This window comes from Schistocerca piceifrons, chromosome 5, assembly GCF_021461385.2.
Source record: "Schistocerca piceifrons isolate TAMUIC-IGC-003096 chromosome 5, iqSchPice1.1, whole genome shotgun sequence".
In the NCBI taxonomy this organism is placed as follows: domain Eukaryota; kingdom Metazoa; phylum Arthropoda; class Insecta; order Orthoptera; family Acrididae; genus Schistocerca; species Schistocerca piceifrons.
The window spans coordinates 79464375-79488393 of NC_060142.1; the positions used below are offsets into that span (position 1 = coordinate 79464375).

Genomic DNA, 24019 nt, shown 5'->3' on the forward strand with positions numbered 1-24019 from the left:
TTGGTGGGAAATCGTGGGATACATGTAATGTTAAAGTTTGGAATTGAAAGGGTCCTAAGTAATGTGTCTTAAGTAGAGTTGTTTGTTAAAGTTATTTATTAACTTGCTTATGATTTATGTAATGAATGTCTCGTAAATAATCCTGCCTAAGTGGTGTCTGTCAAATTTGTTGTGAGATTATTTTGGGTAGTTAATAAACTCACTGGAACTGAAATGTTCACTTTATTGGGTCAGCCCTTCCACCCTCTTTAGATTTAAATGTTAAACAAAACAGCTGTTAAGTAAATCCGTAAAAAGTTCCAATTACAGTTCTCATTGTCTAGTTTAGGTGTTTGACTACAAGGTTGGTATGACAGATATTGATCCAGAAAAGAGTAGTATGCTGCAGTTAAGTTTACGATAGCTATTGCGCTAATTCTTAAGGTTTCGACAGTAGTATTCCACAACGTATTTCGCCACCTTCTAAATCATATTAGGTCTGGTTAGTCAGTAAGTTTTAGATCAGTGCATATAAAAAGACCTTATCAAAGAATAAAATTTTCAAAATAAAATTTAATTATTCATCGTATTTGTCTTACAAATGTTCTGCGTAATCAAACATTGGATACTCCACATTGGAATATCATAGGAAAAGGATAGATTACTACTCACTGTCAAGATGACCCACTGAGATGCAGTCAAGCAAAAAGGAAAAATCGTCAAACGCTATAGCTTTCGGCCAAGGCCTCCTTCAGCAAAGAAAACACACACACATTCACACAAGCAAGCATACCTAAAACATACAGGATCACTACCACATGCAGCTCCAACCAGAATTCGACTGTCACGCGAACAGCAGTCTGAAGTGGGGTGAGGAAGGGAGATGGATAGAGGAATATGAATGCTGTCTGGTAGGGCATGCAGCAACTACATAGCTGCCTGATGAGACTGCCAGGCATAGCGTCGGCAGGTGGGGTGTGAGAGGGAAACAAGTGGAGTGGTAAAGGAGAGTTGTAGGGAAGGGGACAGGACAGGCAGATGCATTGGCAGAAGGTGACACACAATGAGCGTGATGGATGTGAAAACGGAGGAAGTGATAACAGAGGGGTGTAAGGTGTGGGGAAAGGAGGTTACCGTAGGTTGAGGCAAGGAGGCGCGGAGAATGTGTTGTAAGGGTAACTAACATCTGCGCATTTCAGAAAAGCTGGTGCTGAAATGAAGGATCCAGATGGCCTGGGTTGTGAAGTAGCCTCTGAAATCAAGCATGTAATATTCACCATGTTGGGCCACAGTGTGATCTACTTTGCTCCTGATAATAGTTTGGTGGTGGACATTCATTCCTGGTGGACAGCAGGTTGGTAATAATATCTACATAAAAAACTGTGGAATGATCGCAGCAGAGCTGGTATATGATATGACTGCTTCCACAAACAAATTGGTGGCACAGCTATGAGCACCTGCATGGCACCCTCCTATGCCAACGTGTTTATGGGTAATTTAGAGAAACCTTCCTTGCCTCATAAACCCCTGGGAAGATTCAGGTTCACTGGTAATATCTTTATGATCAGGACTCAGGGCCAAGACACCATATCCTCATTCCTTCATGACCTCAGCACCTTATCTCCTATTAACTTTACTAGTTCTCCTCAACCCAGAATACCATCTTCCAGGATTTTGACCTCCTCCTCTCGATGATTCCATCCAACCCTCTGTCCACATTACATACACCAACCACTAGGAACACCTGCATTTTGGCAGCTCACATCCCATCCACACCAAAAAATCCCTCCCATACAGCCTGGCCACCCAGAGACAGTGTATTTGCAGTGACAAGAACTCTCTTTCCCAGTATGCTGAAAGTCACACCAAGGCCTTCACAGACACACACTATCCCTAAGACCTAGTCAGCCAAACAAATTTCCCATGCCATTTTGCCAGACACCTCCAATCCTCCCACCATCCCTAAGACCCCTTCGTCACCCAATATACCCCTACACTAGAACAACTGAACCATCCCCTTTGTCAAGGCTTTTATTATCTATTATTGTGTCCCAAAACGAGCGATATCCTATCCAAGCTCCTTCCCACCGCTCCTAAAGTTGCGTTCTGTCACCCACCGAACCTCCACATCATCCTTGTCCATCCCAACCCCTTGCCACAGGAATCATATCCATGTGGAAGACCAAGGTGTGAGACCTGCCCAATCCACCCACCTGGCACTTCCTATTCCAGTCCTGTCACAGGCTAATCTTACCTGATAAAGGCTTGGCCACCTGTGAGAGCAGCTGTGTCGTATACCAACTCTGTTGCAATGATTCCACAGCTTTTTTATGTTGTGGTTACCAATGAGGTGTCTGTGAGAATGAACTGCCACAGCCAGACTATGACCAACAGCAAAGTAGATCACCCTGTGAACCAAGCTGCAACAGAACATAATGTTGTGGATTGGCTGGAGAGCCAACTCAGGAGTACTAAAGGAAGCCGAAAGGCACGCGTTTTAGCTCACGCAGGCTGGCGTGAGGTCTGGAACAGGACAGGGAAATTAGACTTTAGAAAAACGGACGTAGCTGGTGGAATACTTAACTTTAATCCATTAATGGTGAACGTCGGTCTGATGGTACATGCATCACAAGATCATTAGCAACTGATAATGGCGCCTTGCTAGGTCGTAGCAAATGACGTAGCTGAAGGCTATGCTAACTACCGTCTCGGCAAATGAGAGCGTATTTTGTCAGTGAACCATCGCTAGCAAAGTCGGTTGTACAACTGGGGCGAGTGCTAGGAAGTCTCTCTAGACCTGCCGTGTGGCGGCGCTCGGTCTGCAATCACTGATAGTGGCGACACGCGGGTCCGACGTATACTAACGGACCGCGGCCGATTTATAGGCTACTACCTAGCAAGTGTGGTGTCTGGCGGTGACACCACACATAACATGCTTGATACCACTGGCTGATTCACGACCCAGGCCATCTGCATCCTCCCCTCCATCACTAGCTTTTCTGAAAAATGCAGATGGGAGCAGTCCTTACAATACATTCTCTGCTCCTCAAATTATCCTAGCCTCAACGTGTGATAACCTACTGTCCCCACATCGCCATCCAAGAGTTTCTGCCCTCTGTCTCAACACTTCCTCCTTTTTCATATCGTCGACCCTCTGCCAATGTACCCATCTTTCCCACTCCACTTGTTTTCCCCTCAAACCCCACCTGCCAACGCTATGCCATGCAGTGTTGCCAGGCTACAATCTAGTCCATGCACAATCTACCAGGCAGCGCTCTTCTCCCACCCACACCCTGCTACCGCTTCCCCTACTTCACCCCACTCCAGATGGCCATTCATGTGACAACCGCGTTCCAGTCGGAGCTGCAAATGATAGCAGGCATGTGTGTGTGTGTGTGTGTGTGTGTGTGTGTGTGTCTGTGTGTGTGTGTGTATGTGTTTCTGAAGAAGGCCTTGGCCCAAAGCTATAATGTGTAACACTCTTTCCATTGTGCCTGTCTAAAATTCAGTGAGTCATCTTTACAGTGAGTAGCAATCTATCCTTTTCCGAATATTGTTAAATGTTGTAAATAGTATCAGCAAAATAATACATCAACATTATTAACACTGTTGAAAGTTATTGGTTGACCGGTTATTGCTTAATAGTCTATTTGAAGTAAAAAGTAAATAATATTTTATGGAATTTTTCGTTATTTTTCCTTAAAGCAGGGACTGAGGCGCACCCCTTCACCTTTCTCCGTCCAGCGGAAATTATCCAAACCTGATATTGCACGTCGACCGAGAATATATACAGGGTGAGTCACCTAACATTACCGCTGGATATATTTCGTAAACCACATCAAATACTGACGAATCGATTCCACAGACCGAACGTGAGGAGAGGGGCTAGTGTAATACAAACCATACAAAAATGCACGGAAGTATGTTTTTTAACACAAACCTACGGGGCTAGTGTAATACAAACCATCCAAAATGCACGGAAGTATGTTTTTTAACACAAACCTACGTTTTTTTAAATGGAACCCCGTTAGTTTTGTTAGCGCATCTGAACATATAAACAAATACGTAATCAGTGCCGTTTGTTGCATTGTAAAATGTTAATTACATCCGGAGATATTGTAACCTAAAGTTGACGCTTGAGTACCACTCCTCCACTGTTCGATCGTGTGTATCGGAGAGCACCGAATTACGTAGGGATCCAAAGGGAACGGTGATGGACCTTAGGTACAGAAGAGACTGGAACAGCACATTACGTCCACACGCAAACACCTTTTTATTGGTCTTTTTCACTGACGCACATGTACGTTACCAAGAGGTGTGATGTACACGTACACACGTGGTTTCCGGTTTCAATTACGGAGTGGAATAGAGTGTGTCCCGACATGTCAGGCCAATAGATGTTCAATGTGGTGGCCATCATTTGCTGCACACAATTGCAATCTCTGGCGTAATGAATGTCGTACACGCCGCAGTACATCTGGTGTAATGTCGCCGCAGGCTGCCACAATACGTTGTTTCATATCCTCTGGGGTTGTAGTGTAGGCACATCACGGTACACATTCTCCTTTAACGTACCACACAGAAAGAAGTCCAGAGGTGTAAGATCAGGAGAACGGGCTGGTCAATTTATGCGTCCTCCACGTCCTATGAAACGCCCGTCGAACATCCTGTCAAGGGTCAGCCTAGTGTTAATTGCGGAATGTGCAGGTGCACCATCATGCTGATACAACATACGTCGACGCGTTTCCAGTGGGACATCTTCGAGCAACGTTGGCAGATCATTCTGTAGAAACGCGATGTATGTTGCAGCTGTTTGGGCCCCTGCAATGAAGTGAGGACCAATGAGGTGGCCGCCAATGATTCCGCACCATACATTTACAGTCCACGGTCGCTGTCGCTCTACCTGTCTGAGCCACCGGGGATTGTCCACGGACCAGTAATGCATGTTCCGTAGATTCACTGCCCCGTGGTTTGTGAAACCCGCTTCATCGGTAAACAGGTAGAACTGCAACGCATTCTCTGTTAATGCCTATTGACAGAATTGCACTCGATGATTAAAATCATCACCATGTAATTGCTGATGTAGCGACACATGAAACGGGTGAAAGCGGTGACGATGCAGATTGCGCATGACACTACTTTGACTCAGTCCACCGGCTCTCGCAATGTCCCGTGTACTCATGTGTGGGTTCATGGCAACAGCAGCTAACACACCAACTGCACCCGCTTCTCCTGTGACGGGCCTGTTACGGACCCGTTTGCGTGCTACGACCATACCTGTTGCATAAGGTTGGCGGTAGATGTTTTGCAATGTGCGGCACGTTGGATGCTCTCTGTCCGGGTACCGTTCTGCATACACCCTGCAGGCTTCAGCTGCATTTCGTCGGCACTCGTCATAGATGAGTATCATCTCCACCTTTTCAGAGTTCGAATACACCATGGTCACAGTTCCAACAACACTACACTATCACAGACGTCTGGTAACACTGTGTACTACAGTTGGTCTGCGTGCGGAGACGAATGCAGAATAACAATAGCAGCAAGCGCTACATGCGGACACTGCGACAGCTAGACCAAACCACAACAGTGCACTACAGCCACACTCGTAAACACAGTCGTCATCGTAAACATGTCCCTGCAGATGCTGCTCGCCGACCGTGACCCGTGTTTGTTACAACACGCAACTGAACGTCGGAGGTTTCAAGCGTCATCTTTAGGTTACAATATCTCCGGATGTAATTAACATTTTACAATGCAACAAACGGCACTGATTACGTATTTGTTTATATGTTCACATGTGCTAACAAAACTAACGTGGTTCCATTTAAAAAAACGTAGGTTTGTGTTAAAAAACATACTTCCGTGCATTTTTGTATGGTTTGTATTAAACAATTACACTAGCCCCTCTCCTCACGTTCGGTCTGTGGAATCGGTTCGTCAGTATTTGATGTGGTTTACGAAATATATCCAGCGGTAACGTTAGGTGACTCACCCTGTATATCAGATATCTGGTTCTAATTCTCAAGATGAGCAGACATGTCAGTACTCTAATGGTGCCACTGTATAGTGATCAGCGCAGAAAATCGTGCAGAAAGGCCCCATATACGAAGCTGCTATCAACAACGACAACACAAAAAAAAGACATAACAGTTTATTGAATGGGCATGCACAGTAAAACTGCTGTTTGTTGAATAAATACCGCTGCAGCTATTGTAAACCCTTTATTACAGGCAGGACCGGTTGCGTAATTTCAATTTACTTTATCAGGTGCAAATCTGGATAAAAAGATGAAAGGCCGTAAACAATTAATGCAAAGACCATATGACAGTGACAAAAAGTACTCAAAAGGTCAAAACTCATATTAAGTGGTCACACCACGTTTCAGTCCGTTCCCAGCCTTTTCTTTAAAATTTTGTGAAATTTCGCAAAAAGCGATAGTCGTGGATTAAAAAACAGTGTGTGATACTGGGACCTATGAACAAATGAGACACGAGAAAAGACAATAAAATCCACGGGAAAGAGGGGAGAACCAGTGTAGAGCAAACAGCACGTCAGCTGAAACCGCGCAGGGACGGAACGCTGCGACTGCGATACACGGACTGACTGTACATCAGAACGTTAGGCCCCGAGGGAAGCTGCACACGCGCAGAAGCGTGAATAACCTCCGTCTTAAAGGAAATGGCTGGCAACTGTCAATTGAATAACTTATACATATAAGAATAAAAGCGTAGAATCTCTTGTGCTCAACTATAAACATAACATTTGGAATTGAAAATTCGTAACTTTTTTTAGAAAGAACATTTAAAAGGGGGTAACAGCTATAGTAAAGGCACCAAGAAAGAGGAGGTAAGGGAGAGAGGGCGGATGAAGCAATCAAAGTTAGCCGAAATGGCTCCATGCCTTAACTCAGCTTGAGAATTCAATGTTTAGTTTTAAGATCTTCTTAACGCTCGAAAGATGTCCAGCTCTTCCAAGATATCAAAATCTTCACCTTGCTTTTCATAAAAAAAATTTAAAGAAACTATAACAATTTTTAAGAATTTTCAGTTCTAAATGTTACGTTTATAAACTGCTCACAAGAGATTCTAGGCTTTTAGTCTTATACCTATAAGTTATTCAATTTGAGAACTTTTAACATTGCAACGCGTCAGCAATCGTGAATAATTTAATGTTTATAAAGAATCCTCCTCGATCGCAAATAGAAACCGGATGTTGACATAGGTTTCGGTGAGGATGTCTGTATATGTGAAAATTAAACTGAAATTAGGTTACAGTTTGAGCTAAATACAGCTATTGACATGGTATGCACGTACCGTTTATTTTACATTTTATGTGAGTCTTTTGCCCTTTTGGGAGTTCTCTATTAATGTTGGACCATGATTCTTTAGGCAGTTCATAGTTTTAGTGTGTTCCGAAGAAGGCGTGGTTATCCGCGCCTAAACCTAGGTCAACATCCGGTTGCTGTTTGCAGTCGAGGCGGATTCTCTGTAATCATTAAGCTATTCAATTGACAGTCGCTATTAGTACGTTTATTTTTGTATGCCCGGTTCCCAAACATTTACTCAAGGTCGGATGTTGTTCACGCTTTCGCGCATGCCCCGCTTGGCTCGAGGCCTACGTTTTGATATCCAATCAGTCCGTGTATGGCGGCCGCAGCGTTATGTCCCGGTGCTGTTTCGGCTGACGTACTGTTTACTCTACAGTGTGTTCGTAAATTCCCGTTACAAACGTCTAGGACTTGTAGCCCTGTGACTTTCTCTCGTGAGGCTATGTTGAGGAGGCTGTTTTCATCACACCACTATCAACAACTCTTGCTGATCTATGGAACCAACTCACTGCTGCGGTGAACTCTGTAACACAAAACATGCTTCTCGGGGTGTGGGATGAGTTTGGCTACCACTGGATGTTTCTCATGTAGCAAAGGAAGACACAATGAATATTTACAACGTATGGTAAAAAAACTTTGACACTTGCTCCTTTCATTGGTATGTAGACTGTTCATGTACAATTTACGCGTTTCTGAAGAGCCAAAGAAACTGGTACACCTGCTTAATATCGTGTACGGCCCCCGCGAGCACAGAGAAGTGCCGCAACACGACTTGGTCTGGACTCGACTGATGTCTGAAGTAGTGCTGGAGGGAATTGACACTATGAATCCTGTGGAGCTGTCCATGAATCCGTAAGAGTACGAGTGGGTCGAGATCTCTTCCGAACAGCACGTTGCAAGACATCCCAGATATGCTCAATAATGTTCATGTTTGGAGAGTTTTGTGGCCAGCGGAAGTGTTCAGATTCAGAAGAGTGTTCGTGGAACCAATCTGTAGCAATTCTGGACGTGTGGGGTGTCGCATTGTTCTACTGGAATTGCCCAAGTCCGTCGGAATGCACAAAGGACATGAATGGATGCAGGTGATCAGACAGAATGATTACGTATGCATGTGCCCCACACCATTACAGAGTCTCTACCAGCTTGAACAGTCCTGTACTGACATGCAGGGTCCATGGACTCATGAAGTTGTCTGCATAACCATGCACGTCCATCCGCTTGATGCAATTTGAAACGAGATTCGTCCGACCACTCAGCATGTTCCCAGTCAACAACAGTCCAGTGTCGGTGTTGTTGGGCTAAAGCTTTGTTTCGTGCAGTCATCAAGGGTACATAAGTGGGCCTTCGGCACCAAAAGCCCATATGGATGGCGTTTTGTTGTATCGTTCGCTCTCTGACACTTGTTGATAGCCCAGCATTGAAATCTGCAGAAGTTTGCGGAAGGGTTGCACTTTTGTCACATGGAACGATTCTCATCAGTTGTCGTTGGTCCCGTTCCTGCATGATTTTTTTCCGGCCGCAACGATTTGGAGATTTGATGTTTTACCGGATTCCTGATATTCATGGTACTCGTGAAATGGTCGTACGGGAAAATCCCCACTTCATCGCACCTCGGAGATGCTGTGTCCCTTCGCTCGTGCGTCAACTGTAACACCATGTTCAAACTCACTTAAATCTTGATAACCAACCATTGTAGCAGCAATAACCGATCTAACAATTACATCAGACACTTGCTGTCTTACACGGGCGTTGTCTACCGCAGCGTCGTATTCTGCCTGTTTACATATGCCTTTATTTGAATACGCATGCCTATACCAGTTTCTTTGGCGCTTCAGTGAATGTATACAGTGGGTGGACCATTTTAGTCTATAATGGTGAATATCTCTGGATAGAGGTGAGTTACAGGAAAATGTTTTAGATAAAAGTTGTGGGTGTCGAAGAGCCATCCGCGACACATGGATATACACAGATATACAGAAAACCGAGCAAACGCTCTCCGAATTTGGAGGTGACTGGATACAATCGAGTACAGTGCTATACTTCGCCTCCCGGTCAGTGCATTTGGACTGACGCGTATGTCTAGCTCTCAACCCGAGGGAATGGGTGTACACAGACAGAACATTCGCCTGTACATGAATGCGAAAACTCAGGCTATTGTGTATAAAGTTGGAGGTATGCGCAGGGAACTAGAGATGTATTACCATACTCTTCTGAGAATGGTGAACGCGTTAAATGAGTTAGTTAATGAAGTCGGTAGGAAAGCAGCCGACTTAACTGAAAAGATCGAGGCTATTGAGGGGAAAATAGATGTAGAGTTCCTTGTTGTTGCGAAGGGGGAGCAGATACATAGTAAGAGGAAGAAGAAAATGAGCGGATGTATAAAGCCTAACGCTGTGGAAATGCCTGATTAGTATACATCGAGATGTCAACGAAGCAGAAAGTGATTCAGGCGCCTAAAGCAGTTCGTGAGAAATGCAGTTTGTGAGAAATTACAGTTGCTGGGGTAGGGCATATGGATCGACAGGAAATACTAAGAGAGAGACTTTAAAGCCGGTTACTGAATCTCTCTGACAGCTCTCAGTAAAGACAAAAACACACGATAACGATGGTGTTGCCATTGACGAATTCATTATCCGTCATGCCCCTGCCCTGGTCAGATAGATAGAACATTCGGCGTTGGCAGGGGAAGACCATACAGGGCTATTACAAATGATTGAAGCGATTTCATAAATTCACTGTAGCTCCGTTCATTGACATATGGTCACGACACGTAGAAAAACTCATAAAGTTTTGTTCGGCTGAAGCCCCACTTCAGGTTTCTGCCGCCAGAGCGCTCGAGAGCGCAGTGAGACAAAATGGCGACAGGAGCCGAGAAAGCGTATGTCGTGCTTGAAATGCACTCACATCAGTCAGTCATAACAGTGCAACGACACTTCAGGACGAAGTTCAACAAAGATCCACCAACTGCTAACTCCATTAGGCGATGGTATGCGCAGTTTAAAGGTTCTGGATGCCTCTGTAAGGGGAAATCAACGGGTCGGCCTGCAGTGACCGAAGAAACGGTTGAACGCGTGCGGGCAAGTTTCACGCGTAGGCCACGGAAGTCGACGAATAAAGCAAGCAGGAAGCTAAACGTACTACAGCCGACGGTTTGGAAAATCTTACGGAAAAGGCTAAAGCAGAAGCCTCACCATTTACAATTGCTACAAGCCCTGACATCCGATGACAAAGTCAAACGCTTTGAATTTTCGACGCGGTTGCAACAGCTCATGGAAGAGGATGCGTTCAGTGCGAAACTTGTTTTCAGTGATGAAGCAACATTTTTTCTTAATGATGATGTGAACAGACAAATGTGCGAATCTGGCGGTAGAGAATCCTCACGCATTCGTGCAGCAAATTCGCAATTCACCAAAAGTTAACGTGTTTTGTGCAATCTCACGGTTTAAAGTTTACGGCCCCTTTTTCTTCTGCGAAAAAAACGTTACAGGAAACGTGTATCTGGACATGCTGGAAAATTGGCTCATGCCACAGCTGGAGACCGACAGCGCCGACTTCATCTTTCAACAGGATGGTGCTCCACCGCACTTCCATCATGATGTTCGGCATTTCTTAAACAGGAGATTGGAAAACTGATGGATCGGTCGTGGTGGAGATCATGATCAGCGATTCATGTCATGGCCTCCACGCTCTCCTGACTTAACCCCATGCGATTTCTTTCTGTGGGGTTATGTGAAAGATTCAGTGTTTAAACCTCCTCTACCAAGAAACGTGCCAGAACTGCGAGCTCGCATCAACGATGCTTTCGAACTCATTGATAGGGACATGCTGCGCCGAGTGTGAGAGGAACTTGATTATCGGCTTGATGTCTGCCAAATCACTAAAGGGGCACATATCGAACATTTGTGAATGCCTTAAAAACTTTTTGAGTTGTTGTATGTGTGTGCGAAGCATTGTGAAAATATCTCGAATAATAAAGTTATTGTAGAGCTGTGAAATCGCTTCAATCATTTGTAATAACCCTGTACATGTTGGGTACGCATCCTATAGCTGTAAGTGATGACACAATACCGATTGGTGATAGGCGGTTTGAGAGAGCACCTGGCTTAATGAGTCTTAATCTCCTAAAACCTACCAAAAAACCTATTAATTGTTCAATTAATGATAGGGAAACGTACAGTGAAATACTGCACATGACTGATGTACATAAGATCGCAAAGGGCCTGGGCAACAAGAAATGTAAAACCATTATAAAACCAATACTTGAAGGCGAAAACAACAACAGCAGCAGCAGTGATGGTATTGATATTGAGCATAAAGGAGTGAACAATCGAATCCCTCAGTATACATATTATGACGACCCCAATGAAATAATAGAACGACTACAGCTGTTCATGGCATCAGCTGCTGCAGGTAATACAGCTCATTCAAATGAGGTCGTCTCAATAATCTCAGAGCTTAGAGAGAGAGGTATCATCGAATAACTATGGAGACAGCACTTCGAGAACTGCACAAACCAACACGCAAAACACACCCTCGTAGGCATGTTATGATTAAAGGTTTGGATGACTTATGGCAAGCTGATCTTGTAGATATGGGGGAATGTTCATATGAGAATAACGGATTAAAATATATTTTAATGATTATTGATACATATTCCAAATCTGCATGGGCATTACCTGTCAAAACAAAAACGAGTAGAATTGTCGCGGATGTTTTTGAGCGTTTGCTACAGACAGGGACGAATCGATGCCCAGACAATCTCGAAACCGATGACGGCGGAGAGTTCTACAACAGGTATTTCAAGACCGTGATGGAGCGGTATGGAATACATCACTAGTCAACATTCACTCACCTGAAGGCGAGTATCGTGGAGCGTCTGAACAGAACAATAAAAGATCGAATGTGCATGCGTTTTAACCTTCGCGGTTCATACAAATGGACAGATATCCTCCCAGAAATAATTGCTCCGTATAATCGAACCAAACATACCACAATAAAAATGAGACCAATCGATGTTAGTGATAATGGACTCGTGGATAAGGTGTACTATCGCATTATAATGCTGGATCCACGCAGACAGAAATTTAATGTAGGTGATTTGGTTCGTATCTGAAAACACAAGACGGAAGTTGAGAAATCATACCTACCGAACTGGTCAAGACAGATATTTTCAGTTTCAAAGGTGCAAAGACCAAATCCTAGAACTTATATATTGAAGGATAGTAAAGGTGAAGAAATTGCAGGCTGCTTCTACACCGAGAAAAGCTCAGAACCGGATGTTTTTCTCGTCGAGAGAGTCATTAGGCGTCGTGGAAATAAAGCACTAGTCAAATGGCTTTGTTTTCCTGCTACACAAAACAGTTGGACTGATGCCTATGATCTGCTATATAATAGGGGCGCATAGTTCACAACCACCGCAGTAGCATAACATACGTGCTAGGAGACGCATTAGAGGAGGTGGCGGTATTCTAGACAAACTGCCAGTGGAATTACACATATAACTACTGAGGACCTGGGACAAAGCTTCAGAAACGCTTGGCAAGATGTGATAAGGAGGTTAATCTGCTCGACGAAGCGTGTATGGAACACAACATTGCATACGCTGCAAATAAAGATCTATCAAGTCGTCACAGTGCAGATAGGATTTTAGCTGATAAGGCAAAGGCAATACGGAGAAGAAAGGATATTGGTATAGGTCAACGCATCGCGGCATCTGCAGTTGATAAAACAACGCGAGGAAAAATTAAGTTGGGTTTAGGAGTGATGAATTTCAAGCGAGTTATGAACGCTCCACGTTGTGCACTCAACAAGAAGAACAAGGGCAAGGGCGGGAAGCAGGGTTGTTTGAAGAACTGTATCCTGACAGCGATGTATGCAGCTAAAAACGCACTGAAGCAGAACGATGCGGGAAGAAGAGGATCGGTTAAAGCACCTCGAGGTCTACCAATACCCAAGACATCTGGCGGTTTTCTTCCATTTCTCATCCCGGCCCTCTCCGCGCTCTCGGCGGTAGGTTCCCTCGGTGGTGGTGCTGCAGCTATCTCTCGAACAGTCAAGAACGCGCAAAACTCCCAAGCACAGTTGGAAGAGGCAAGAAGGCATAACCGCATGATGGAAGCCGCAGCCATCGGGAAAGGACTGTACTTGAAACCGTACATGAAAGGGCTTGGTCTATTCATAAATAAAAAAAAGCCCATTAGCGGTCCTACCAGATCGATCACTAACAACTACTGATTTTTTAATGTTTGTTAGAAACAAATACAACATACCAAGATTCCGTGGTGTTTTTATGAGGGATACATTACGGAAGATTATGTGTAAAACTGGTGAATGTGGCATTGTGAATTTAGATGTTGCTGGAGGCCCCAGCACCCACTGGGTATCATATGTTATGAAAAATGCGGATACTGTCTACTGTTTCGACTCATTTGGTGACCTGCAACCGCTAGAAGAATTACAGCGATATTTCACTCACAAAAGACGTGTGTTCTACAATGATCGACGCTATCAAGACTTTAATACATACCTCTGTGGACATCTATCCATCATGTTTCTATTGACGTTTGCAAAGAAGAAGAAGCATGGTATATAAGGAGGAGCTTTAAAGATTCCTTCATCAGTTGAGGTTCAGATGCAACGTTGTACACTTTGACGTTAAAAGAACGATCATCTGTATTGTGTGCAAATTACTTCCCGCCAATTGATATGAGCTTTGGTGGTTGGAGTATTGCACTGATTGGACTGGAGACGTACAAAAGCATCCCAAATATCACTGAGACTAATAACATACTGCATCTGGATATTAATGGTCAATAAGATATTGTGGAAATAGAACCAGATGCATACTATATCGAAGATTTAAACTAAGTCTTAAAATAGTCTCGAAAAGGTATTGAAGTACGTGCAAACATCAATACACCTAAATCTGAAATAATGACTGTAAATTCAACGATTGACTTTTACCAGAAAGTTTCAATAGGGCAGGTTTCGAAGAAGGATCCAAGTAAATTTGGCAAGTCATATCATACTGAGCACATATACCCTGTCAGCACAATCCGAGCCAGTGTAACACTGCAACGAACTCCTATCTCAACTATAGTCTCATTCATACTATTGACGGATTGTTCCCCTCAGTTGCAACGAGGTATAAGATTGTTGTGACTCCGGCCAATGCAATATACCTTCCAGTGACAGCTCAGACAATGGATAATTTGGAGCTGAGTATTGTAGACCAGAATAACCAAATTGTTGACTTTCGTGGCTAGGAGATCATTGTACGATTATATCTAAGGTGGGATGGGCGTACGGTATAAAACAAGAGCATGCAATCCACAGCATGCCACCTCATTAGCAAACAGCAAAATGATAACATGTGTGTACTACGAGTTTCTTAAATCAGTTGGCTTGAAACCGCGCAATGACGTCCCCACTCAATATAACCAGTCCGGTAGAGTATGATGAGAGAATACTTCTCTCATAAACCTTACACTTCAACCACATTTAACAAGAATGATGAAATAAGGATTGTCATCCAGCACCAAGATGCACTCACGCTTCAATGCAAGAAGGGTCATTCAAAAAAACCGATGGCAATAATACAGTGGGATCGAAGCTTACAAATAACACTTTAGCATTCCTGTTCCAAGAGATACACTATGAACTCAATGGGTCTGAGATCGACCATACATGCAATGTCGGCATAACATCGACCCTTAAAACATACGTCTCTGCATCACCTGCAGATTTGCATAGTTTGGAAAATGCGGGATGGTCCATAGATGATCCAGAGGATAAAACAGTTGCGGAGTACAAGCGATTTACTGCATGCATACCACTATAAATGCATATTGGGTACTTTGAGGACATGAGACAGATTATTATGAACGCTAAATACGAGTTAATTCTGGTGCAGAATGCGACGGACAATAACTCATACATTCAAGGCGCACAAGAGGATAATATGATCACAATCAGGAAGGTAATATGGAAAATGCCTCACATCAGTGTATCTGACAAGGAGCGTTTGAAGCTTTTAAAAGTCCTGAATTCCGGTACATTCCTGTCACTGACATTTTGCTCGTGGGAGGTTTTCGAGTAGCCAGTGTTACCGACTGCGAGCAGACAAACGTGAGCCATTAAAACCTCTTCACAGCTAGAGACACCTAGATTCATCCTACTTCCGTTTCAGACTGATAGAAGAGGTAATACAGCAAATGATTCCACTGTGTTCGACAACTGCAAGTTAACTAATGCCAAAGTCTACCTCTATTCAGAATTCTACAATTTATGTCTGGAGTGGAATCAGAATGTATACAGTCTAGCTTATGACATGTATGCAAGGTTTCGTGCTTCTTACTGTGAAATTGGCGAAGAAGAGGGAGGAGGGTGTCTACTCAGTCCACGTAAGTTCAAGGAGATTTCACCAATCATTGTAATAGACTGCTTGAAACAGAATGGGATAAAAGTCTGCACCTATAGATGTGCGAACTGAATTTGACTCTTCGATAAATTTCCCACAACACAACGTCGTGTATGCTCTAGTTCTACATGACTGTGTGATCAACTACTGCTCACTCACTGGTGGTGTGCAACGACCTGTATAATTGAATAGGTGCTGCACCATACCTAGAGCATTTCACAATGGCGTCTCAAGGTGTGAACATCATCGCAGATGCTCAGGGTTTCTATGATCGTGAGCATGCACAGTTCATGTTTAAAGACGTTACATTTATAGCGTACACACAAGATGCTAGAATAATAGAGACATTCTTAGCAAACATTGCATCACCGAGGTCTTTCAAGTATGTGAAGTGTTCTAAGACATGGAAGAGTGCAAAGTGGTTAACGCATTTCTACCGTGGAATTCACTGGGATGATCCTGGCTTACCGTATAAAGATATGGTGACGGCGCATAAATTATTCGATTACATGGATACCATCGTCTATGTGAAGGGCAAGGAGAAGATCTCATGGGTGCGTCAAATCTTTAAGTTTGCTACTATTCATAACCTGGAATTCTACGGGTGTCCTTCTCTCCATCGACACAAGAACATATACGAAAAAAATGTTGTTGTGTCTGCTTATAAAAATGTAAAATTACTTTTAAGTTGGATCAGAAATAAATGAATTTTTACCTCACAACTTCTGTGTCCTTTTTTCTAAACCCTGCTCCTGCTGCGATAATGTACAGTTTTTTAACCACATGCAGTGTCTGTGGTTTTCTTCAAGTACAGGAGATATAATTTGAGATATGTCTGCTATATGTCTTTGGAAGCAGACACGGTCACATGCCTCTTGCTCCCATAACTCAATTTGTGCTGTACGACAGGCGTAATTCCATGCAATCTTTATACATATTTTGTTATCTTTCATCTTAAACTTCACCTCCTTAATAGCACTCATCTTCAGCAAAAACTAATGTCATTTGAGACGGTGCTCCCACACTGGCAGTAGCTGCAGTTTCAGAAGTAAATTCAGTGATAATTGCTAGGAAGAATGCACCCTATGCTATTCTGGAAAGCATTGCAACATCTCTCAGCACTGGACCCGCATTGCAGCTATGTATCATCATGCCAGCAGTGGTAGCTAGGTGAACAAGTATTTCGATAGGAATTTCTCAGGTGTCAAGTATGAAAGAGACGTCACCACCTCATGCTTGCAGGGCTGAATGTTCGCGTTATAGCTTTGCGAGGACCGGCGGTGCACCCCATTTCCGGCATTGGCGTCAGGTGTCAGGCGGCGGGATGTGTTTTTTTATCAGCGATCTTTTGTTTAAACTGTATTCCAACGATTTCACCAACCAACAGGATGCTGCGAATTAAAACTACCCCATATGTGTGAAGAATATAGATTTAATTAATTTGCATAACTACCCAATTTGCATAATTTTTTTATATCAACATGGTGTTAGCGGTACAATAGTTAAGGGGGGGGGTGAGTGGTGACATGGAGCAGAATCGCAGGTTATGTGCAGAACACTAAGTTAATTTGAATAATTTTTATGTAAAATGCATTACAATAGTTTAAGGGGGTGGATGACAAAGCAGAATTCGCCAGAAATGGCGTTCAAAGCACGTGAAATTCGAAAAGTGTACCAGAAAATGGTTGAAGGACATAACTAATTACTTAAATTTGTGTCAAAGGTGGTGCAATAGTTTAAGGAAATGGGGGTGACAACAAATACCACTTATCAGAACAATAGGTTAAGTAAGACTTATGTCCATCCTATCCAGCACAGGCTGAGTCCTTTTCCAGCCAATTCTTAGGAAGAGGTGGCGGTATTCAAAGTTGGAGCCAGTTCCTAGGAAGAGGTGGTGGTTGGATGACTTAGGTTAGTGGAGGTATCCCAAGTAACCTATCTTCCTGCGAATTTCTTAGGTTAGTAGAGATAACCATGGTGTGATGCACTAGCCTGTTGGAATTTGAGCTTCCCACCATTTTATCTGGGGGAGGGTAGGGGGGTGGCCCTTTCCCAGCACAGAAGTTAATTAATTGATCCATTTAATTAAGTAGTCAATCAAATTGATAAGAGTGAGAGGGGGACTATTCCAATAACTCAGACCTTAAAGTGTACCTGAAGCAGCATGGGGGGGGGGAGGAGCTTGCAGGTCAGGGGGACAATAGGTTAAGTGCCTGTCAATCAAAAGGAAATGTGGGTGATATGGAAAACCACTTAACAGAACAATAGGTTAAGTACCTGTCAAAGGAGAACAATAGGTTTGCCTCTGAGTGTACACCTGCCCCTGATGTAGGCAATCCGCACTAACAAAATGCGCCAGAACGAACCTTGTTTCCCTACTAATCTTAACCTGCAACAGCAATCACATTTTTGAAACTGTGTGAAAAAAAGTGATAACGAGTCTGCTTTTGCACACAGCTTGCTGGCAATTTCTGCAGCAGGTGAAGGAAAAGGTTACATTAAAGCCCATGTGTAAACAGCCAAACTTAAGTGTGTTAGTAATGCTACATAAGAGAATTTTTTAAAATCCAAAAATGGAAATAACAGTGATCTGGAGAGTGCTGCCAAAGAGATATTTTTAGTGTGGCAAAAGGCTGATATTTCACGTAACAACACTTATGAAATGGTTGATTTTGCGATGTCTTTGCCTGGGACATCCACTCCAGTTAAGAGAATTATTTTCAATTACAGAGAAAATTAGTTATGCAGAAAGGGACGGACTTTCAGTATCTACTGTTAAGTATCTGTTAAATGTCAAAATCAATTCAGAACTTTGTTGTTCTGAATGTAAGATGTAATTAAAACCAACAAATCATTTCTGGAAAAAGTCATGTCTAGTGCAAATACAACTGAATAAATACTGTTTAACCCATTGTTAGCCGGCCGAAGTGGCCGCGCGGTTCTGGCGCTGCAGTCTGGAACCGCGAGACCGCTACGGTCGCAGGTTCGAATCCTGCCTCGGGCATGGATGTGTGTGATGTCCTTAGGTTAGTTAGGTTTAACTAGTTCTAAGTTCTAGGGGACTAATGACCTCAGCAGTTGAGTCCCATAGTGCTCAGAGCCATTTTTTTTGAACCCATTGTTTATCGTTGGGACATAGGAGTCCCAACAGATTCTGGTTGGAATTATATAGCTGAACAATTAATTGTACCTGTAGGAACAGAAAGATCCCATCCCATACAGTATATGCTTCCTACACTGCATGTCGTCACAGTCTGTGGTGCAGACTATTCAGAACCCTATACGTCGGCCCAGAATATAAACAGCTGTACTGCAAATGGCTGCTTGGTGTGTGAAACAACACTGCAAGTTTACCTAAATAAATGTAAGGCTTATATATGAACTGTGATGAGTGATAACGTTTGTGTATGTGTCTTTATACAGCATATACTAATGTTAATTTGGATAAAATATCAACACAGTACCCTTGTAATATTCAATTACAATGTAAAATATGATTTGGACTAAGCAGTCCTCTCAGGTCCCGCGCATTTTGTTTCAAATTATGATACAAATGAAGTATACAGGGTACCCAGAACCCAGAAAGATGGAGCAAAGATATAAGTGGGGCCACTGACGGTTGTAAAGTATTATAATGATCACAGAGATGGCGTAGATAAAGCTCACGAGTTGAGGTCTCTTTACAAAATAGGTAGAAAGTCGAAAAAGTATTAGTACAGCTTATTTTATCCAATGATCGAAACGGCCCTTGTGAATTCCTATATTTAATACTGTGACGTAAAAGTGACACTTACATCGATTGAATTCAAGCGTAAAACTACACTTGGTCTGCCCACACTTGGAATGCATGTGTCCAAAAAATGGGGAAGACCCAAAAACGATCAAAATTCTCCACTTTCATCTCCAAAGAGATGAAAGGCAGCATTTTCGGTACAACGCGACGTACGTTTTCAGGATACACATTTGTCAATTCAAGAGGCAGATGAGAATTTTTCTGAACTACAAAGATTAAATCCAGACCCCATTCATAGTGTTCAGAGAGTAAAATTTTTTGTGTGTTAAGGGAAAAAAGAACTGTTTTTATAAGTATCACCAGAAGCAAGAATCCTAGCTGTGTGATACTTTTGGGACTTCCGAGTCTCCACGCACTTTGCCTGTACAATCCTGTTGGGACTTGTACCACATTTTAAACAAAATGATTTGCTATTAGTCAAATAACAGTTCATCAAGAATTAAAGAAAAAATTTTGAGCCCTGATATCATATTTTTTACAATTACAGTAAATAAAGGATTTACGTTTCAGTACACGTAATTTCAAAAATATATCCTGGGGTAGACACAAAAAATATGGTCATATTCCCTGGGTTGTACCCACAAAAATACGGTAAGCCTAGTACTATACTACAGCAGTTCTCTCTGCGTATGGTCCAAATTTAATCAACTTGTTATTTGGCTGTAACACATCAAGCAAAAGTTATTTTCGTCCTTAAGTTTTGCAAAAAAATGGTTCAAATGGCTCTGAGCACTATGGGACTTAACATCTGTGGCCATCAGTCCCCTAGAACTTAGAACTACTTAAACCTAACTAACCTAAGGACATCACACACATCCATGCCAGAGGCAGGATTCGAACCTGTGACCGCAGCAGTCGCGCGGTTCCGGACTGCACTCCTAGAACCGCTAGACCACCGCGGCCGGCTAAGTTTTGCAGACCAGTTTAATTTTGCAAGCCCAACCTACTAGTCATCTAAAAGAAAACCCACAATAGACTCAATATACTAATAAGCCCAACTTAAAATATAAATCCCATCAGCATTAGTCAATCAAGGCCGTAAACTACACGAATACAAATATAGCAGTGACCTCTCCAAATCCTTCAATGGTCTCTTCCTTGCTTTCAACATCTGAACCAGCTTCTCCCATCCTTATCTTGCATTAGTTTGTAAAGTTTCCTCAAATCTCCAAACAGCTATAATACCTTCGACTGTTCCACACCTGCCAAATCACAAGAACCTTTGCCTGACATGATACCAATACCAGCGTGCATCACCAGTGTTTCGTTCCCAAACAGTGTACATCCTCCCTCTCGCAAAAATTGAAATCTACCATTCCTGACAACTGTGACTTTCCCATCTGTTCCAATCTAAACTGGTTATTGCTAACTGAAATCCTATCCTTTGCTAATTTTTGTATCCCAACTACCAATTCCATCTCCTATATACATCTCATAATTTGGTTTCATATAACACCCTCTTCAATACCTTTCTCATCCAAATTTCCGGTTCCAAGAACCTCCACCACTGCCACCAGCACCACTGTCATCATTTACTTGAAAAGGGCGTATCATCTAAATCACATGATGGATATCGTCACTGTTTTTTCCATCCTTTTTAGCTACAAACCAAAATATTGAAAGACAGCAATTCCTTTGGGCTCACCTCTCTTTTACTTTAATAATTATTCAGTTCAAGCAGACGAGTACAATTAGAATACATGTATCTAGTTAGGAGAGAACTGTGACCAATATGGCACTTATGGGGGTTGACAGTGGCTGGGTACTGAGTTCATTGCTATTTAACTGCATGGAGTAATTTGAGGTGACGGGACTGGATTTCCGATTGGTAGAATGCTTTGTTTGACAGTTATGGCTCAAGCTGGTCGATGGGAAGCTCACCACCCAAAGACGGCGGAGAGGCCACGTTACTGGTCAGTTCAAAGAACAAGGAGGGGCGCAGACGAAGTGATATTGGACAGGTCTGGGAGACTTGGTTTCTGAGTTTAGGCAGAGAGTGGCGGACAGGGTCAGAACAGCAGGAGGATCCCCTCACGCTGAGACGTGTTCGTAGTGGCCCACAGTACATTGTCCCAGATACTTGCAGCAGTGTCCTTTACAACTTCTTTACCCAAATCGCGACGGACTGGCGGCATTATAACTGATCCCTGTCCAGGAGAGTGCGTTCTTCAGATTCAGCAAGTATACAGCCAATGTTTTTCCATGGACCTTCCTGCGAGAGCCATATTTATAAAGGTGATGACAACAGTTCAGATCGGATGGCTAAAAACGGACCAGTGCGGTATGACACCCAACACACTGTTGCCAGGACAGCAGTTGCGAGCTTTAGATGTCACGTAGGCACCAATCGCAAGTGGTTCCCCATGAGAGCAGAGAACCAATGTCTTGACTGGGAATCCATCGTTGACGTTGGAGAACATATCAGAGGGCATCTGTCCTCTATCTTGGAAAGCTATAGGATCAGAGGACAGGAATCTGCCTGTCATCCGTAGGGAAGCTGTTCTGAGAGAGGAGAATTATGTGACATGCCTAAAGAAGTGCTGCCTCATTTCGGTTGGTAGTTCTAGTTTTTCGAGAGTACTCCACGTTGTTTTTGGAAATGATAGTGAAGTGACTGGCCTCACGGCGAGTCGGACCTGGACGGTATGTTTAGACGAGAGCATGGATTCGCATTAGGTCATGGTTTCAGGTTTGATCTGGGAACGCGGTCGCAGACCCTGGGACAAGAGGCGGAGACCCATCGTTCGAGTCGTAGGGGCGCTGGGAGCGGCGCTGCAGGCTCCTGCAGGTGCATGGTGAGCACTTTGCAGCTCCAGCGCATTATAAACTTTACGGTGAATCCCTACTGTCCACAGAGAGCTCTTTCAAACAGCAGCAGTCGCTGGTCAGTGCATGCATACCGTGGAAGCTTGCAACTTTGTAGTTCACAATCACTGTCAACCGAAGTATTTTCAGTCAGACAGCGGTATCCATATTGAAAGTAGGAGGCATAGTAAACTATTCCACACTATGTAAGCGTAGGCTTCCGCGGCCGTTGTCTTCTTCAATAAAATTCTTCAGGGTATCAGACCGCATCGTCATAATTTAAAATGCGCCAACGTTTCGGCCAGCGTTGCAGAAACAAAATATCAGACATGCTCGGTTCTACCAAGGATGCAGTTGACAAACTACACACAGCTGGCGTGTATGAAATTGGTTGTGCGTATGGATTAGTCTACATAGGTGAGACGGGACGTCCGATTAGCACAAGGCTCTCGGAACATGAAAGATATATCCGCCTGAAACAACACACTAAGTCAACAGTGGCGGAACACCGAGACGAGTGCGGGAAACCAATATTTTTTCAAGAAGCCCGCGTCCTGGCAAAACAGCCTCTCACTTTCAAAAGAAAGATTAGAGAGGCGATAGAAATAGCCAAAAGACCCGCCAACATGAATAGAGAGGACGGGTACAAGCTTCCGAGGTCTTGGCTGCCTGCAATAGCAGGGCTACGGAGCGGCGGCAGAGCCGTGGCGGCCCATGCAGACACGCGGAGAGCCGCAGTAGTGGTCGCGATGGCACGCAGCAGCCGGCTTCTGGACAGCATGGAAACAGTGTGACGTCACAGCCATCACCTGTTCGCTATTCGTCCGTCTCCTCCAATGGGGTGGATTAATATAAAGACCAATAGAAAACAGCTATTTCAGCCAATGACAGATAATAAAGGAAACACCAATAAAGCATACCTTTCACCCCTCCTCCTCCTCCTTTTACAGCCAATCAAGTAACGACACGGTTTTCTCGTGCAGCTATTTAAGGAACCAAGTGTGTTCATTTAGCAGTTAACGTAAGGCCCTGATGAAGGCTAGCTGCAACGCTGGCCGAAACGTTGGCGCATTTTAAATTATGACGATGCGGTCTGATACCCTGAAGAATTTTATTGAAGAAGTATTCCACACTACTGAACTTGGTCAACCATACATCAGTAGTACGTACTTTATTTCATTAAGTATGTGCTTGAACTATTTATTTCTGTTTATGTACGATGTCACTCTGTCTTTGTGTAATAAATCTTTCGTTATCTTGAATGTCGCCAACGGCCTAGCTGCAGTGGTAACACCCGTTTCCGTCAGATCACCGAATTTAAGCGCTGTCGGGCTTGGGGATGGGTCACTGCCAGGTGTGGCGAGTGCTGTTGGCCAGCAGGGTGTAATCAGCCCTCGTGAGCCCAGCTGGGGAGCTACTTGATTCATCAGTAGCGGCACCTGTCACGAAAACTGACAATAGCTGGGAGAGCTGTGTGCTGACCACATGACCCTCCGTATCCGCATCTGATGACGCCTAAGGACTGAGTATGACATGGCAGACGGTCGGTACCGTTAGGCCCTCACGGCCTGTTCGGACGATGTCTGTTCATCTGAATGTCACCTCGTATTTCAGAGGATACCATTCCATCTACATTTATTAATTTTGGTCATTTACGTGGGAAATAATAGGATTTCTTTTGGAGTGTAATACATTG

At 43.5% G+C, this 24019-nt stretch overlaps 1 protein-coding gene across 1 annotated transcript in view; it reads right to left on the bottom strand.

Annotated features, from left to right (window-relative positions):
- Nucleotides 1–24019, bottom strand: part of LOC124798751 (venom dipeptidyl peptidase 4-like) — a 329107-nt gene that overhangs the window by 223783 nt on the left and 81305 nt on the right. The gene's annotated exons all lie outside the window — the stretch shown is intronic.